Consider the following 21,060-nt stretch of genomic DNA (forward strand, 5'->3'; position numbering starts at 1 on the left):
TATGAAAACTATTTAAAAATCAGAAAATCTCCAATTCCTGGCTTTCCGCTTTTCCCCTTAATTACATCTTTCACAACTTTCACAACTAGAGCTTTACGCACAATATAACATATTGCGGAAGCTTTTATTAGGTCATGGTAGAGTTTGCTGAAATTTGGTTTCTATAATGTACGTCTATGGGAAAACAATTGATGGTCTCTAACGATATCCAGACTTCCTTCAACGTTATTTGTGACGGAATTGGAAAGTATACATGGTCACATGACATTTGATAATATATCAAAGTAGTAAATCACATTCTATGTCTGCGTGACATGACAGGCAATATTGCTATATAAAACGGACCAAGCCCTTTCCTCTTAAACAGACATTGCCCTAAAATGTTAACAACAAAATTGTCCTCTTTCTATTCAGTATGCAAAGAAAAGTATGAATTAAGGTACCGCCTGGATTATAGGGCCAAAATAATTTCCGCCAGCTGAATAATAAACGAATGCTTCAGCTTAAGCCACCAACGTGAGCTGCAAATAAAAAAAGGATAAATTTCCAATTTATCGAGCATAATCTCATATTGAGGCCTTGTCATAAATAAAGTTAGCGAAATATTTCTTGTAGTATATTTCTACCTTTACTGTTACATTTTATTAACAAATTTTGTTAGATGTATAACCGATTTTATAACGCAATATATGATATATATATGATGTGCCGCTTTGCCTATCTTTTTAGATCGGCGCACATCGGCGTATGCCGGATAGACCCGGGAAGTGCCGGAAAACCAAACGAACGCCTAGCCTGGTGAAAACAGACAATTTATATTGAGCCTTTTACCTCTAAATGTAGTAATGCAGGATGTTTTACAAATTTAAAACTTCTCAAACTTTGCAAAATTAAGGTCCGTGAAGTTGGCAGTGGGTTAGGCATTAGGCATTCAGATAGACATTCGAAACGAATGCCTCTCAGAGAGGCATTAGGCATTCAGATAGACATTCGAAACGAATGCCTCTCAGAGAGGCATTAGACATTCGGATAGACATTCGAAACGAATGCCTCTCAGAGAGGCATTAGACATTCGGATAGACATTCGAAACGAATGCCTCTCAGAGAGGCATTAGGCATTCGGATAGACATTCGAAACGAATGCTTCTCAGAGAGACATTAGACATTCGGATAGACATTCGAAACGAATGCCTCTCAGAGAGGCATTAGACATTCGGAGAGACATTCGAAAAGAATAGGCGAATACCTATCTGAGAGGCATTAGACATTCGGAGAGACATTCGAAAAGAATAGACGAATGCCTACCTGAGAGGCATTAGACATTCGGAGAGACATTCGAAAAGAATAGGTGAATGCCTATCTGAGAGGCATTAGACATTCGGAGAGACATTCGAAAAAATGGTGAATGCCTATTTGAGAGGCATTAGACATTCGGAGAGACATTCGAAAAAATGGTGAATGCCTATTTGAGAGGCATTAGACATTCGGAGAGACATTCGAAAAAATAGATGAATGCCTATCGGAGAGGCATTAGACATTCGGAGAGACATTCGAAAAGAATAGGCGAATGCCTATCTGAGAGGCATTAGACATTCGGAGAGACATTCGAAACAAGAGGGCCATGATGGCCCTATATCGCTCACATGTTATCATTGCACTTGAGGACAAGAAGGTCCTCAGAAAAAATATCTAAGTCCAAAGGACAGGAACAACAAAGGAAAGAAATTTAACCAAAAAGAAAAACAAAATTCTTACAAGGTACAGATATGTCAAAATACACCTAAAAATTGGAGGTACCATCCATGTTGTACCACAGAAAAGTGGTCTCAGTTTTTCCCTACGGCCAATAATAAAAAGTTACTAAAAATAGGCTATTTATAGTAACGTAAAAGGGAAGTAATTCAAAAGAAAATTATTGTAAGATAACAAAAGAAGGATCTGTCAAATAAATCTGTTAAAATAAATGAAATTTCAGATCAGTATCTTCATTAGTTACGGAGATATACCCATTTTAAATTAAAAATAAAGGGAGGTAATTTGACATAAAATCAGTCCATAGTTATATACCCTGACTGCCTCGGTCCAACTAATGACAATAATGAAATTTCAAATAAGTCCTGTAAGTACTTACTGATATAAATCCATTTTGACTACAGTCAGGGGAGGTAATCAGATATAAAATAACTCTGGAAACTACGAATGGATCTGATTTGTCATGGAATCCAAGATTTATTGTTGTTGAAGATATTTTGGAAGTTTGTATCAAATAAAACCATAAATGAAGTCTCTTTATGGCTGCAAAAGCCAAAATAGCCAATTTTGGACATTTAAGGGGCCATAACTCTGGAACCCATGATGGAATCTGTCCAGTTTAAGAAAGGAACCAGGATCTTGTGGTGATACAAGTTGTGTGCAAGTTTGGTTAAAATCAAATCATAAATGAAGTTGCTATTGTGCAGACAAGGTCAAAATAGCTAATTTTGGCCCCTTCAGGGCCCATAACTCTGGAACCCATCAGGAAATCTGGCCGGTTCAATAAAAGAACTGAGATCTTATGGCAACACAAGTTTTGTTTAAGTTTGATTAAATTCAAATCATAAATGAAGCTGCTATTGTGCAGACAAGGGCAAAATAGCTAATTCTGATCCTTTCAGGGGCCATAACTCTGGAACCCATTACGGAATCTGGCCAGTTCAAGAAAGGAACCAAGATCTTATGGTGATACAAGTTGTGTGCCAGTTTGGTAAAAATCAAATCATAAATAAAACTGCTATTGTGCAGACAAGGTCAAAATAGCTGATTTTGGCCCTTTCAGGGGCCATAACTCTGGAACCCATAATGGGATCTGGCCAGTTCAAGAAAGGAACCGAGATCTTATGGTGATACAAGTTGTGTGTAAGTTTGGTTAAAATAAAATCATAAATGAAACCACTATCGTGCAGACAAGAAATTGTTGACAGACGCACGGACGGACGCACACACGACGGACGACGGACGAAGGGTGATCACAAAAGCTCACCTTGTCACTATGTGACAGGTGAGCTAAAAAAAGGTGAAGTCCAAAAGGGGGCATAATTTGGCCAAAATGAAAGAGTTATGGGACTTGTTGCTATCAACTGGTTTTATAACCCCGAAGACACATGTGAAGTTTCACATCAATATCTGCATTAGTTTTGGAGATAGTAACTTGCATGTAAAACTTTAACCAAAATTTTTTAAGTCCAAAAGGGGGCATAATTTGCTCAAAATACATGTCAGAGTTATGGGACTTGACCCAGAGAGGTTGGTAATTGACTTAGAAAAAGAAAAAATAAGTTTCAAAGCTATATGCCTTTAACTGATGGCTGTATGTACTTGCATGCAAAAACTTAACCAAGGTGTGACGCCGACGCCGACACCGACACCGACGCCAGGGTGAGTAGAATAGCTAGACTATTCTTCGAATAGTCGAGCTAAAAACTGTCACAGGAAATGGTACCTTCCTGTTTGTGACCCAACTTGAAACAGCTCTGGATGACGAATGATAACTGCAAGTGTATGTCGCCACCGGGCTCGAACCAGTGACCTGAACATGTATGTCTAGATTTCAGCTAGTCGAGGTAACAGTAGACTGAGTAGTTGAAGTTGTAAAAATATTATAGTGGTAGTGGAAATGGATGCAGAAATGATAAAATTGAGCCATTTATCTATTTACATTTTTTTCAGTGAAATACTGAAATTTATCAGTGATAAAATGTTTCACGCAGTGCTGTTTAATGCCCCTTTCTCCAACGTTTCCAGAAATTGTCAAAAATCGTGGATCGTAGTTTTGCCCGCTTGTGGCCGCAGAATATCGTCAAGATTTGAATAAATTTTGTAGAGGTCCACTAGGCAATAATACAAGTAGTATAAGAAATACCGATTTTGGCGTTTTGACCCCACTTGACCTCTTATCCCTATTTTATAAGTGGACTTTAACCTTACCCTAAACTTAAAATACTAACTTGGTACCCTGAAAATCTTTTAAATCTTTAGTTAAACCGAATGAAAACCTCTGATTTAACTAAAGATGATTTAAAATGAAGAAAACATATATTTTTATTCAAAAATAGTTTCCACTTAAAAACTTTAAACACTACACCGAGAGACAAAATGTAGAATAAGTTTGGCCTAATATAGCATACAGGAAGTAAAATATAATGTGGTTGAATTTAGACCACATTTATTTTTTGCTTAAATCACCCTTCTACTTCCTTGTTTTGTAATCCTTCTACATAGATAAAACAACTGTTAAAGACATTAGAAACGACACAAAATGTACACAGTACCAATAAATACATTAATAATTACCCATGAAACAAGAAAATTTCAAACTAAAAATAACACAGACCGGGAAAACCAAATGCTATATATAACAAATATAACAAGGTCAGGTTATTTACAAATCTATCTCCCTTTAATAATTGAAATTAAAAAAACAAGTAATATCTCCCTTTGATAACTGAAATTCATACAAATTATTTTAATTAATATTGGAAGAATAAAATTACTTTAGGAGTTGTTATTATTTAAAAACAAAAAGTAATTGAATAAATTATAACACATGAAAAATAAAATTATGATAATTTCAAAACCATAACATTATTATAATAAAGAATATACGTTATATAAGAACAGTAACTTTTATATCATTGAGTCGAGTTGTGGTTACGCTTAGTTCCGGAAGTTTATCTGACGTTTCCTTGTCTGTTTAAAGGTAGCTTGCAGTATGGTTTGTGTACTGGGTCGTCTTGTCTGTTAACGGTTACAGCCTGCTGTTATGACATTGACTGGTTGTGCACATAAAGAATTCTTCCGTCAATGTTGTAATAGCACTGAATTGCCTTACTTCGTTCTTGTCTCTAATTTCGAAGGTTTCGAGAGGCAACGAACAATGGGGTTGAAGGTGATTCTGGCTGCAAAACCGGGCAGGTTTGATGATTTAGGAAAAACCAGCTGTATGGTGAGCCTACAGATGAGGTCTCTTAGGAAAGACTAATGGTTCACCCCGGCGTCGGGTGTGCACGTAATAAATTCTACCTGGCGTCGGGGTTAAAATAAATGTACACAACACGGCTTTTGCACTTTTTTAATAAATATTGTTCAACCATGCGTATGCCTATGCCATACTCAAACGGTTGAGTGATTTCAGTTGTTTATACAACATTTACGAACATAGTTCTTTAATGTTATACAACATAACCGCGTTAAGGTATTAGAGCATTTAAGTATTATCATTATTCTGTGTTAATCACAATTTTAGGAGGGTGTAGGTTCGAGTCCTACCGGAACCCATTTTTTAGTAAAAATGCTTTTTAATAATTTAAAATACATATAATATAAATGAATCAAAAACAAATATATTGTGTAAAAGAAAGGAAATTTACTGATAGTATATACCCTCAATATGTTACAACAAAAAATGGTAGACTTATGTTGTGTGCATCCTGTGGTAATATAAAAACACAATTTGTTAAACGTTCTGGAGGTGCAATTGATATTCACAAAGCAATGTTACCTTTATTACCTAAAAAGGGGTTAACACTTCCGGGTTTTCGTTATTGTGGGCCTGGAAACGCTTTAGATAATGGACAACCCATAAATGAACTAGATGCAATATGTAGGGATCATGATATCTGTTATAGTTCTTCAGAAGTAAGTAAACAAAAAAGCGATAAGCAAATGCTTTCCGACTTAAATAACACTAAATCAAAAACATTTGGGGAAAAGATTGCAAACATTTAGTTGTGAAACCTATAATTAAAACGAAATACAAACTTGGGCTGGGACAAAAGTCAAAAAACGGGAAAAGGGGGTAGAGTATACCCCCGGAATCACATGGAGCGATGAATTAGCAGAAGAATTACACAAACCAATTAAAAGAAAATTTAGGAAACGAAGAGTGATAGTTAATGACATTGATGATACTTGGTCAGCTGATTTAGTTGACATGCAAGCTTTTTCAAAATATAATAAAGGAGTAAAGTACTTGTTAACCGTTATTGATATATTCAGTAAATATGCTTGGGTTATTCCATTAAAGAATAAAACTGGAGAATCTGTTACTGAAGCATTTGAAAAAATAATTTCTGAAGATAGATTTCAGGGACGAAAGTCCCCGAAGACTGCAAGGATTCCACAAAATTTATGGGTAGATGAAGGAAAAGAATTTTATAATAAAAAGTTTGAATCATTTTTAAATAAATATAAGATTAATATGTATCATACATTTAATGAAGGAAAGGCTGTAGTTATTGAAAGATTTAATAGAAGTTTAAAAAGAATAATGTGGAAATATTTTACAGCAAATAATACTTATACTTATTTAGATAATTTGCAGGATATGGTTGATAAATATAACAAAACAAAACACTCTAGTATAAAAATGACACCAACCGAAGCTAGTAAAAACTTAAATAAAGGTACTGTTTACTTTAATTTATATGGTAATTTAAAGACACCAAAGAGTAAAGCAAAATTTAAAATTTGTGATCGACTTCGCTTAAGTAAACTTAAAAGACATTTTGAAAAAGGATATACACCAAACTGGACAGAGGAAATATTTATAATTTATGGAATTAATAATACAAATCCCAGAACATACACTATTAAAGATTTAAATGATGAAATAATTCAAGGTTCATTTTATGAACAAGAACTTTTACCTACTACACAAGAAGTTTTTAGAATAGAAAAAGTTATCACACGAGACTATAAGAAAAAACAAGCTTTAGTAAAATGGAAAGGTTACAATGAAAAATTTAATAGTTGGGTTCCGTTTAGTGAATTGGAAGAAATTTAAGTTGAAAAATATTAATATTAATTATATAAATGAGTAATAAAAATCTAATTTCTAATAATAATGGAATAGAAACAATAGATCAATTAATTATTCACTTAACTAAACTAGCTGCTGCTAACAGAAAAAGTTATAAATTTTGTGGGAGAGTAAGTACTGGGTTATATATTACAGCAGGTATTTTTGGTTGCTCAGCTGCATTAGCACTTGTTCCAGCTATTCCTATATTTGTAGCAGTTGCTGGCGCTGTTCCAACAATAATTACCATATTTACTAATAGACTAAAACTTGACGACAAGAAATTTATTTTAAAAACACATCATCACAAAATAAAACAACATAACAAAAGCACGGATCGGAAAAGTAAATAAAGAAGATCCAAATAAAGTTATTCAGGATATTTTTACAATACTATTAGAAATGCAGAAAGAAAAAAATTATTCAACACCTCTTGAAATGCATATGAAGGAATTTAAACTTAACGGATATAAAAGTAAAAAAGAAGAAGAGTTGTATTAAAGGTTAATAAAGATTATTAAAGATTTTTTCTATAAGTATTTTATATAAATGAGAAAAATTATATCAGTTGAAGGTAATTTTGCATCAGGAAAAAGTACGTTTTTAGATATTATTAAAGAATATAATCCTAATTTTAATATAATTCCAGAACCAATTCACGAATGGCAAAATGTTATGGACAGGGCTACACCCTTCGGAGGCAAAGCCTTTAATCCAAGCGGAAATTCATACAACCTTTTTGAACTTGCTGCTCAAGAACCTTCCAAATATTTATTTCCTTTTCAGCTAACAACTTTAAACAGTCATATAAAAATGTTATCTTCTGCTAAACAGTTTGATGGTGTTTCTGTCCTTGAACGTTGTTATTTAACTAACAGTAACGTTTTTACAAAACAAGATCACGACAACGGTGTTATAAATGACCCCGAGTGGGCAGTATACAATCTTTTCTTAACTGATCATATTATAAAACCATACGGAAAAAACCCAATTGATGGATTTGTTTATGTTAAAACCGACCCAGAAATATGTCTTAAAAGACTTCAAAAAAGAAACAGAATGGAAGAAAATAGAGTTGGTTTAAATTATTTAGAAAAACTACACAAATTACACGAAGAATGGTTAAACAGAATGTCTAAAGAAGGTATTATAATTTTAACAGTTGATAACAATTTAGAAAAAATGACTTTAAAATCTTATTCAAAAGATATAGATAATATAAACAATTTCTCAAATCAATATAATTTCATTAGGTGCGTTTTTAAAGATTTTTTTCTATAAGTATATTATATATAGATGGTTAATAGAAAGATAGATAGAATGATTATGCCAAAATTATCTAGCACTTTAGGAGAAATAATGAATCCAGACAAAAATTCATATAAAAAAGTTCTTAAAAGATGAAATGTTATTAAATCTAAACTTAATCAAATAGTTAGCGATGAATATAAAAATCATGTCATTTATAAATTACAAAATGTTATAGATCCTTATCTTTTTAAAAATAATTTATTTGAATGGGACTGTGGTTGTCTATTAACTGAAGAAGAAAATGCTGAAAGATTATGTAATTGTCCCAGACCAAATAATATTCGAAACAATCCTAAAAAAGTTATTGCAACCAATTATGATACTAATGAAGAAAAAACATATATAAGCACTTATGCAGCATCCAAAGACCTTAATATTAATTCAGGGTTAATAACAATGTGCTGCAAAGGAAAAAACCAAGTTAAAAGTGGAATATCAAAAACCAGCGGAAAAAGATATAAATTTAAATATTTTAGTTCTTCTTAAACTTTATTTATTTTATTATTTTTTAATCCTTTTTTCCTTAGTGATTTTTTTCTAAATATAATATATAGATGGAAATTGAGAGATCTACAAAACAATATTATAAGAAATTTGAAATTAAAATTACATATAGACAAGATCCAAAGAATCAATTATATTTAACTATAAACGACTCTTATGAAATACTTAAATCTGAACTTAAAACTTTAAAAGGTATAAAAATAAACGTTGTTTTAAAATTAACTTTTGTAAAAATGAGTGCAACTGATACAATTTATAAATCAGCTTATTTTCAATCAAAGGCTTTAGAAATTATTAACACAAATGAAATAAAAAAAACTTTACGTCAAGCTTTTGATGAAATAATAAATAGAATTGGTAATTGGATTTCTGAAGGAAGCGGCTGGAGAATAGAGTCAGTTGATGCTCATTATATAAATAGATATAAGTATAGTCCACTGGCTGCTTCAAGTTATTTAGAGTTACCAAAGAAATTACAACATCCAATGAAAGGATTAATAAATATAAAGAATGATGATAACGAATGTTTTAGATGGTGTCATTTAGCTTATAAATTTCCTGTTGAAAAAGATCCTCAAAAAATTTCAAAATATAAAAAACATATAAACGATCTTGATTATACTGGAATAAAGTTTCCCGTTACATTAAATCAAATACCTAAAATAGAAGTTTTAAATGAAATATCATTTAATATATTTGGTTATGAAGAAAATAGTATTTATCCATTGTACATATCAAAATATCAAAACGAAGAACATTGTGACATGTTGCTAATTACTAATGATAAAATAACTGATGATGACTGTAAGAGGGCTAAAGCCACTGTAGTCCAACATTATGTTTGGATAAAAGACTTTAATAGATTAATGACTAACAAAACCAAAGACCAACATAGAAAATATTTTTGTAAAAGTTGCTTACAACATTTTACTCAAGAAAGAATATTAAATGAACATGTTGAAAATTGTTTAGCTATCAATGGTGTTCAGGGTGTTAAAATGCCAAAAGAGGGAAGTAAAGTACAATTTAAAAATTATCATAAAGGTTTAGCAGTACCTTTTGTAATTTATGCTGATTTTGAATCAATAACTAAAAAAGTTTTAACTGCTTTACCATCAACTGAATCTTCATTTACTGAACCATATCAAAATCATATAGATTGTGGTTACGGCTATAAAGTTGTTTGTTGTTATGATAACAGTTATACTAAACCAACCCAGATTTATAGAGGTCCTAATGCAGTTTATAAGTTTATTAAAAAATGCTTGAGGAAGAGGAATATTGTAAAGAAATATTTAGTGTTAACTTTAACAAAGAACTAAGAATGTCTAAAAAAAGATGAAAGTGAATTTAAAAAACAAAAGTTTATAAAAGAGTATATAGAAGATTCAATCAAAGTAAGAGACCACTGTCATATAACAGGAAAATTCAGAGGAAGTGCTCACTCAGAATGTAATATTAATTTTAGACTAACACACAAAATTCCTATTATTTTTCATAATTTAAGAGGTTATGACGGTCATTTTATTATGCAACAAATAGGAAAATTCAAAAAAGAAATCAATGTTATTCCTAACAATATGGAAAGATATATGGCATTTATGATTTCCGACTTGGTCTTTATTGATTCATTCCAATTTATGTCTCAATCATTGGATAACCTAGTAAAAAATATTCCAGAATTTGAATACACTTCAACTTAATTTGATAAAAATATAGCGAAGCTGGAACCTTCGGTTACACTAGAAATATTAAAAACAAAAGGTGTTTATCCATATGATTACATGGATTCATTTAAAAAATTTAAAGAAACAAAATTACCTTCTAAAGAAGATTTTTATTCAATTTTAAATGAAACACACATATCTGACAACGAATATGAACATGCTAAAAATGTTTGGAATAAATTTAAAACTAAAACAATGGGAGAATATCATGATCTATATTTAAAAACTGACGTATTACTTTTAGCTGATGTATTCGAAAATTTTAGAAAACTATGTTTAGAGTACTACAAATTAGATCCTTGTCATTATTTTAGTAGCCCTGGTTTAGCTTGGGATGCAATGTTAAAAATGACTGGAATTAAGTTAGATTTAATAATTGATATTGATATGTATCTTTTTATTGAAAAGGGACTGAGAGGAGGAATAAGTTATATTTCAAACAGATACAGTAAAGCAAACAATCAATATATGAAAGATTATGATCCTAAACTTGACAGCAAATACATTTTGTACCTCGACGCCAATAACCTTTACGGTTGGGCCATGTGTCAACCTTTGCCCTCTGGAAACTTTAAATTTATATCCGAAAAACAATTCAAGAAATTAATTGCAAAAGGTAAAACTAACTTTATAGTTGAATGTGATCTTGAATATCCAAAAGAATTACATACGTACATAATGATTATCCTTTAGCTCCTGAAAAAATTAAAATACCAGACGAATGGCTTTCCAATTATAGTAAAAATATTAAAACAGAATTTGAAATAGGAAAAAGTAATGTAAAAAAATTAGTTCCAACTTGAAAAAACAAAATTATGTAGTTCATTATAAAAATCTTGAACAATATATACAATTAGGGTTAAAAGTAACAAAAATACACAAAATATTAACTTGGTTAAAAAAATATATTGATTTTAATACTCAAAAAAGATCTAAAGCAAAAAATTCATTTGAAAAGGACTTTTTTAAGTTAATGAACAACTCTGTATTCGGTATTACGATGGAAAATTTACGCAAGAGGGTTAATATTAAATTAACTCATGATGAAAACCTTTTATTAAAATATATAGCAAAACCTTCATTTGTTAGTTCAACGATGTTTAACAAGAATTTGTTTGGTATTCATAGAATAAAAGAAAGTTTGCTATTAAACAGACCTTGTTATGTTGGAATGTGCATTCTAGATTTATCAAAATATTTAATGTATGATTTTCATTATAATTATATTAAGGAAAAGTACGAGGGTAATTGTAAATTACTATTCACTGACACTGATTCATTATGTTATGAAATAAAAACCAAAGATGCATATGAGGATTTTTATAAGGACAAAGATTTATTTGATAATAGTGATTACGATAACAACTCAAAATTTTATTTCGACAATAATAAAAAAGTAATTGGAAAATTTAAAGATGAAGCTGCCGGCATTCCCATTGTTGAATTTGTTGGATTAAGAAGTAAAATGTATTCATATTTATTAGAAAACGAAGTTAATGTTAAAAAATGTAAAGGAATTAAAAAACTTGTTGTTAAGAAAACAATAGTTCATAAAAATTACAAAGATACTTTGTTAAATTCAACCCAAACTAATCACACCTTTAAATTATTCGTTCTGATAAGCATAATTTTTCCAGCTATGTTATAAATAAAACATCTTTATCATGTTATGACGATAAAAGATATATTCTTGACAATGGTATTGATACATTAGCTTATTCTTAAATTAATTCTTAAATTAACTCTTAAATTATAGAACCATAAATTGTTAACTGAATATTCATAACGTTTAAAGAATTAATATAAATAACATCATTTATTTTAAATTCATTAGCATAATTAATAGAAATAGATTCATTTTTTCTGTTATTTTTTGCATTGTAACTTTGAAGAATTACATTTTCTTTATTTTTTAGTTGTAATTTAGCTTCTCCTTTATCTAATTTAATTGCATCAACAAGAATAATTAAAATGCAATTAAAATTAATTCTTAAATTATTACCATTTTGAACTAAACCAGGACTAGCATTTACAGTTTTCCATTGAAATAGTCCACTACCGGTATCTTGAGTATAACATGTTAGAAACAATGGAGGTTTTCTTATTATTTGTTTTTCTATTTTATTTACTTTTTCATTTATATTATTAAATATTCCCATTATATTAATTATTCCAGTTAAATAAAAACACAGTAATTAAATAAAGTTTTAATTAAAGTTGTAATCAAAAAATTTGCTTTCTTTATAATTTATATATTCCTCCAAAAGTTTGCTTTCTTTATAATTTATATATTCCTCCAATATGTAGAATTTGACATAACTATCCAACATAAGAACAAATGGTATTTCTGTAGATGATGAATCGTCATAAGGATGAATGTCAAACATTGTCCTTTCTGTTAAATAAATTTTAATTTTTTTCTGATACATACATACACTGCCCGCTTCGGGCCCACTATCATCGATCTTGGATGTTATATTTACACTCCACCAGGAAATGTACCTGTAAAACCCTCTTGCCACCACTAAAAAGAAAATGTGTATTTTGCATTTTGTCGACTGGTGGGACGCCAGTATAAAAAACCTGATATCTATTATATAAATTCCGGCGTTTTTTACTGAGGACACATTTTTTAATAGCACATCCGGTACAGCTAGTTTATATTCTTGGTTTGTGTTTATAAAATCTGTATAATCTACGATATTTCCAGATACCAAATTAAATGCACTAAAATAGCCCGCACCACTATTATTATATTATCATATAATGAATATATCAAGACACCGTGGCGATCAAAAACTTTTTCAATTTTATGTATGAATATGCTACTACAATGGGTTCTCCTTCATTATAAACCGTGTTATATTCAAAAGAAACACTTCGCGTCTTTATTTTCTCTAGTTCTTTTTCCAATTCTTCTCTATCTTTTCTATCTTTCCTTTTAAGTTAAGAATTATTTCAGCTAAATCATCAAATCGTTTTGTTGTAGCAACTTCAGAAGCAGATAAATTGTCAACAACACCCTTTGTTCTAGCTAATTGTGTTTCTTGTTTTAGAAAAGCATTTTTTACTTTTGTAATTTCTTGGGTATTAGTAGAAATTTCTTTAGTATTAGCAGTAATTGATTCTCCTTGTTTAGCTGATATTTCAACTACAGAGTCCAGTTCATTTTTATGTTTTTCAACTTTATTATTAAATTCGCTGATATCTTTTTCTAACATTTCTGTAAGTGTACTTAATTCCGCGTACTTTAAATTGTGGCGTGTGTCAACAGTACTAATCAAGTTCCGAAGTTGTTTCTTAAAATTTTCTAGCTGATCATTAATTGTGTTAATTGCTTTAGCATTAGCAGTAATTGATTCTCCTTGTGTAACTGATTTTTCAACTACAAAGTCAAGTTCATTTTTATGTTTTTCAACTTTAGCATTAAATTCATTAATATCTTCTTGTAATTTTTTTGTAATATTACTTAAGTCTGCATACTTTAAATTATGACGGTTGTCAACAGTACTAATCCAAACTCGAATTTGTTTTTTAAAGTCATCTAGTTTAGAATTGAGCTCTTTTTTAAGGTTATCTAATGCTGTGTCATGGTCATCACCTCTTTGTGAAGCTGCCTTTTCCAGTTCAGATTTATATTCTGCAAGTTAATTTGAAATAAATTCTAATAAATCTTGATTCTTTTTTTCAGTTTCAGTATTTAGTTTATTTACTTCTGTTTTGATTTCTAACTGATACATATTTTGTAACTTTTTCTCAGCTTCAATAATCTTGTCTTTTAGTTCTTCATGTTTAATCATACTATCTTTTAATTCCATATGTTGCTTGTGTAAAATGTTTAGATTGACTCTAAATACTTCTTTTATGTTGTCATCTGTCAAATCAGATTTCTCTTCAAGTTCTTTAATAGAATCAACTGTAGCTTTCATTTCTTCTCCGAGTTTACCTTGTAATTGAACTATTAATAATGAATTGTTTTTTAAGTCTTTTGTTAAATCTTCAATATTCTTTACTTCTTCTTCTAATGTCTGTTTTATAGATTTGATGTCTTCAAGATTATAGTCATCTATTACACTTTGAACTTTTTTATACATAAACCGTCTTGAAACTGCATCGTTGGGTTTATCTGGATCTCCTAGGTTGATTATTTCATTACCTCCCATATCCAATGCTCTGTTCATTGTGTTATCAAGTTCCTTATTTCTGTGAAGATACGATTCCGTTTCCTTTTTAAGTTTTTTGAATTGTTTTTTAGTAGCATAATCACTTAAATCAATATCAAATTTAACTTTACTTATACTGTCAGGTTCACTTATTTGTTCTATATTATTAAAAACTCCCATTATATATTACCAGTAAAGTTTTTTCTAAAAAACTTCCTTGGTTTGTCAATATATATGAAATCATATTTTTGATTTGTTGCATTAGCAAAAGATTTAGGGTTAATATTTTGTTCATTACAAATCATATCATTTTTTCGTTTACCTGGACTTTCAAATAAAATATAATGTGAACAGTTAATACGGATGTCTTTTGGTGTTTTATAGTAAGACTGACTTAAATAAATAACACAACAGTTTTTGTGACGTCCTTGAATAAAGTATTTTGTTATTTCATTCTGAACCTTTTTATCTTCACATACAGAAATCATCAAATATTACTACTTTTTGTTTTTCTGATTCAAGATTCTCACAAGGTTCAATTTGGTTGGAATCGGCCGAATATTCAAGTATTTCATTTGGATCTACTTTAAAATTTTTTTGCAATTTGACTTAATTGGTTAATTAAATCTTGATATTTAGATTGTTCTAGGTTTTTAGCATATAGGTATGATTTATCATAATATATAAGAGGTTTTCGAAGTATATGCATTAATGTATTTGTTTTTCCAGATCCAGAAGATCCACATATTAACATTCTAAAACATGAATCTGGCATAAAAGGATAATGTTGTTTAAAGTTATTAGATTTATCAATTTTTTGTACCATAATTTGGAATTTCCATTTATATATAATAATACATTATCTTACATTATTTTACATTATTTTACATTCGGCTGAAACACGGTATTGGTGCTGATTAGCTTTTTTTATGTTATATCAATGGCACAGAAAAATATATAAGATAGGGACAGATTTTAAAGACTGACCAGACTAGAAGTTGACTATCTCACTTTTCTGAAAATTTCAAGAGGCTAGTATTACCCGTTCTTGAGATATGTTTGGAAATATGCTCCAAAATTGGCTATTTTTTAGCGTTATGCAGTCCCACTTGAAAAAAAATTATCAAGAGAATGAAGAATACCCAAAATTTCAATAAGTAATGGTACATCAATTGATATGGATTTATACAGACATCTGTCCCGCACGTTTTGCTGATTTAATTTTTGAAATCGGTCATAAATTATGGATTTTATGAGTAAAATACAATCAGCAATGGTTTGTTTAAACAGTTAAAAATCAAACATATGCTTATTGTTATAACCCAATAATTGGTAGAAAATAAAAGTAAATTGAACTTTCATTGACATTAACCTAACAGTTATTTGTTATGGTAAGTATAAAAAACATTAATAATTCTGGGCTAGTACAGGTTTAGGCATGAACAACAGTTCTTTGCAAAATACTTAAATTTAAAATTCTGTAGTGTCTGTAACCATTAAAAGTTTATGTTGTAATATTTTCATTGTTTCTCAATACAAAAGTATAAATCCTACATTGGCTAATGTGTAGTCATGTAATGTCCAGGTTTGCCAAAAATCATAGTTCTATCAATTAACATCATTGAAAATTACTACTTTGAAAAAGTTACAGACACTACACAAAGAGGTATAGAAAGGAAAGAAAAAAATCATTGTTCTTTTTGTCACTATTATTTTGTTTTACAGTATAGAAAGTTCCTTCTTTTATGGTGCAATGTTGCATCATACATAGAACTACTGCGTTAAGTGCAAAAATATGATGCAATGACTCTTGTATAATGAAACAATGCATCATCTTTGTGGCATTGTTTTTCCGAATTATTCACTGAAGCACAATGTAACCTGTATATTTATCCAGAAAAGTTTACCATTTGCTTTTTGTGTTCCTTACCATGGTACGACCCTAGGAAATGGGGAGAAAACATGAAAAAAGCCCTGGTGATGACTCAGGTATGTTCCTATTGTTCTGACAATGCTACACTATAATCTGTAGTGTCTGTAACCAATATCCCCTTATTTTTAGTGAATGACCATTTCCCTCATATGAGTATGAAATGAAAAGTTAATGTGTTTCCTTTTACAATATTGTTGTATAAGGCACAATACTGGGACATTCCAGGCTAAATTTTAAAATAAATAATGTAGATAAAAGTGTTATATTTCCAAGATTTCTTACAACTGGCACAATTTCCAATAATCTCTTTAAATACACACTGTAAATAGAGTGTTTTTGCAATAACTATTATGAGATCAGTAAATTCAGGCAACAAAATTATGACAATTTCATGAGGTCTGACAAAATATAGGATTTCTAGTTCTTATGTTCAAGTGGTTACAGACACTACACAGCCTATGCATTAAACAGACTATTCTATATGACATTGAAGAGTTTGTGAAATCAGTTTAAAAGCTTAAATATTGACCAAATACACAGTCTGAAGCTACATGTTTCTTTATCAGACACCTAACTTAAAGAAACAGCTGGTTTTCAGTTTCTTTGCTTATAAATACATTGAAGAGGACACATGAGCAATATGCTTTAAAATATCTAAATTTGCATTTTCATACATAAACACATAAGCTTGCGTAAATCAAAACACAGTTGTTTCTTTTTTCAGGAAGTACAGTTCAACCAAGCAAAGATGAGCAGAAAGTGAAAGATAGAAGGGAGAAGACTAGGCTCAAAGTACAAGCATGGAGGAAAAAGCAGAGAGAAAACAAAGCAAAATATGATGAGCTGAAAAAAGTCGATAGGGAAAGGAGACAGGAGGCAAGACTACGAAAACGGCAGCAAGCTCTCTCTGATCCAATCATTCAACAAGAACTTAGAAAGAAAAAGTGTGAGGAAATGAAAAAGTACTTCAGCGAACATATTAATGCCTGGGAGGCACGGAAGTTAGTAATTATCAAAGACAATTCAAGCCAGGAAAGAAAACAGACGAGCAAGCAAAATGAACAGAACAAAGAATCATCAGAAAAGCTTCCAAAGAAGAGAAAGTCAACAGGAAAGCAAAACACTGCAGAAAAGAAGAGTAAAGTTCAGGAAGTACCAACTGAGAGAGAGAAAGCAATAGAACCCCAGAAGAGTAAAGTTCATGAAGAACCAGCTGAGATGGTAAAACCAACAGGATCCCAAAAATGCAACCCTGGTGACTTTGTAGCTGTTGGGATTAAGCCAAAGAAGGGACCTCTCTGTGTGTGTATAGCAGAAATAATGGGAGTATTTGATACAGATGTCCGACTGAAATACATGAAGAAGTCAGGCAAAGTGTACATCTGGCCTGATAAAGAAGATTGTTCACAGGAATCAACTGATGTAATTATGCATTGTGTTTAAGCTCCGGAAGTAGTCAATGAAAGGGGTCATTTCAGATTCAGGTCAAATGATATGTTAAAGCTTAAAGTTGATCTTGAAATAACACATAGACATTTCTACTTTAAGTGACTATACTAGATAGTACAAGAAGTATGGTCATGTGACAAAAGCACAAGTATCATTACCAAACATGACATCCATGTAGTGTCTGTAACCAAATGCGGGATCACTAATATGCCTCTATTTCAGTAGGCAGTTTGAGTCAGAGTTTATTTCAATGACAATGATTTAATAAACAATCACCTACATTTAGTATTTTACTGTTTTCAACATTGTTCTATTTTAAACTTGGCTACACTGTTCTCATTTTCATAATTTTAATGTGAAGTTCCCACATATTCATGTTAAAATAAGTTCGCGCTTTAATTCTATCTAGTCAACATTCATTTGAACATATATTCTAGTTTATGTGTTAATGTTGAGTTGTTTTGTGTTGAAATTTGCCATTATTTTAAATGATTCTGCCACTGCATTGAAATGTTAGATTTCAGTAGTGTCTGTAACCAAATCTATGTATACTGTAATATTACCTGTTACCAAAATTTATGGTTCTTTAGGACAGAATTGATGATTTTGTTTGTGTTCATATTGTTCTTGGTGTTAGATAAATGCCTAACTAACCTTCTGGTGGGTTTTTTGTGAAAGTTAAAGAAAAGTTTCTTGGCTTATATTTCTTTTGTCTGATACCAGCTTCATTAATGTTCTGAAATTTTTGGTCAAGATGTTTATCACTTCCAGTTAAGTTTTTTACTTTCAATGTTTATAATCTGTTATTGATGTTACAGTGAAAATAATCAAAGTTTTGAAGTATTTGTTTGTTTTTCTTGTATGTTATACACCTAGTGTAGTGTCTGTAACTTTTGTTATACCATATGATGGAAAACATCGATAAAACAGTGATGCATGCATGTTTACTAAAAACTAAAATTGATTTAGGTAGGAGATAGTCTAAACTTTGAAATTTACACAAAAGAAATATTGTATGTAAAAATTTAATTTTTCGAGAAAGTGGGACTACTTTCAGCACCAATACCGTGTTTCAGCCGATTATCTTACATTATCTTACGTTATTATATAAATGCAATCAAAACTTAATGAAATAAGAATAAGAAAAAACTTAGTCGGGCAAAAGATGAGAGCTCTTAGAGAAGAAATAATGAGAGAAAAAATTAAGAAAACTACAAATCGGGATATGTACACTGAAATTTATAAACCAATTACTGAAGGAATAGAAAGTCAAAAAGAAAAATTATCAAGTCAGTTAAAAGCATTACCTGGAATAAAACAACAATTAGCGTTATTAGGTGATGAAATAAAAGATATACAAACATATCAAGGTTTACCACAGATATTCCAAGAACCGCAACCAATTACAGGGTCTCCTGGAAAAGTTGAAAAATCTAAAAGACAACAAGAATATATACCAGTAGATTGGGGGGATGAACCTGTTAGATGGATACCAGGAGATAAATTAAAAGAATTAGAAGATAATGGAAGAGAAAAGATGGGAATAACTGGAACAACTGATGATACAATTAAAGATACAACTGAAAAATCAGAAGAATTGGGAGCAAGACCAAAAGAATTTACAGTTGATTTTAATAAAGAAATTGATTTAACACTTTTAGGTGAAAAATATAATACACCACAAGAAGTGTTTGAATTTTTTCACAGCAAATCTAAAGATCCAGATGAAAAAATGACTAGAGAAGAAGTAGAAAATATCATAGAAAAGGCATCAAAGGATATAAAAAAATTGGGTAATGATTCTGGTTCAATAACTAGAAAGAAAAATCCCACAAATCTCGATCTGAAGCAAAAGGAAATAATTATAGCCAAGTCGGATAATTTAAGAAAATATAGAGAAACGATTAAAGATATTCTTAATCAAGGAAAAAAGTATATGGGAAAAGGAATAAGATATCATAACCCATATAAAGTTTCACCAAATGGACAATATGGTAATTTAATTATTAACTTAAATAAACTTTACGGACAAAACAAATTGGTTGCTAAGGATCAAAGAACTGGAAAAGAAGTAATTAATACTGAAGTAGATAATGATTTGATTGATTTGATTAATAAAAGATATAACAATAATAAAAAACATTCAATTCATTCTAGAAAAATATTTAAAGAGTTAACAGAAAAATCAGGATTGCCTATCAATAAAAGATCTATGAAATTTAAAAAAGTAATTAGAGGACAAGGTTATGACGTTTGTCCATGTAATCCAAAAGAATTGGTTAATGAGTTGGAGTTAATTTGTGGTTCAATTAATGCTGGAAATAATAATGAAGAACTAAAAAATGAAGGTATTAGCATAATTGATAAACTATTAAAAATGAATTCACTCTTACCAAAAGAACATGAAATGTTATATAAAAATTATTTTTCTTGAATTTAAATTTTAATTATATATAAATGGAACAAAAAATAGTATTAAGTTCTGAAACAGTTAAAGATAATAACAAAAATACTCCGAGTGATTTTACAATCAGATTTAGTCGTTCTTTAATTTTAGATAAAAATAAAACTTATGTTGTTGGTTTGGATAGTATTAACACTATGACCTACTCTTGGCATAATATTAGTGATGAATATGATAATAAAAGAATTCGTTATAATAATGGTAAGGATTGGAAAAATATTATATTTACAAATGGTTCTTACAGTTACACAGATATTAATAATTATATTAGGGAAACATTAATAAGTAATGGTGATTATGCATATGATAAATCAGACATTGCTCCAATAAGTTTGGAATTTGATTTAAGTAGTTTTAAGATTTTGATTTCAATTAAAGATAATTTTATGTTGGATTTAGAAAAATCAAATTTTCATACATTGCTTGGATTTGAGAAAAAATTTGTAAACAAAACTGAATGGGGAACTACAACACCAAATATAACTAACTCTGTGGATACAATTTACATTCATTGCGATCTTATTGATAATTCACTTGTTGATGGTAATTTCAGTGATATTATCTATGCTTTAAGTACTGCAGATTTAACAAGAGCTTATCCATTTACAAAAGAACCACAAAGAGTTGGATATTCTGAAATTAATAAATATATTATAAATTCAATTAGAATATAT

At 30.1% G+C, this 21,060-nt stretch overlaps 1 protein-coding gene across 1 annotated transcript in view; it reads right to left on the minus strand.

The window, feature by feature from the left end:
- Window positions 1–21,060, minus strand: part of LOC128549457 (uncharacterized) — a 71,496-nt gene that overhangs the window by 17,575 nt on the left and 32,861 nt on the right. The gene's annotated exons all lie outside the window — the stretch shown is intronic.

This window comes from Mercenaria mercenaria, chromosome 16, assembly GCF_021730395.1.
Source record: "Mercenaria mercenaria strain notata chromosome 16, MADL_Memer_1, whole genome shotgun sequence".
Taxonomy (NCBI): domain Eukaryota; kingdom Metazoa; phylum Mollusca; class Bivalvia; order Venerida; family Veneridae; genus Mercenaria; species Mercenaria mercenaria.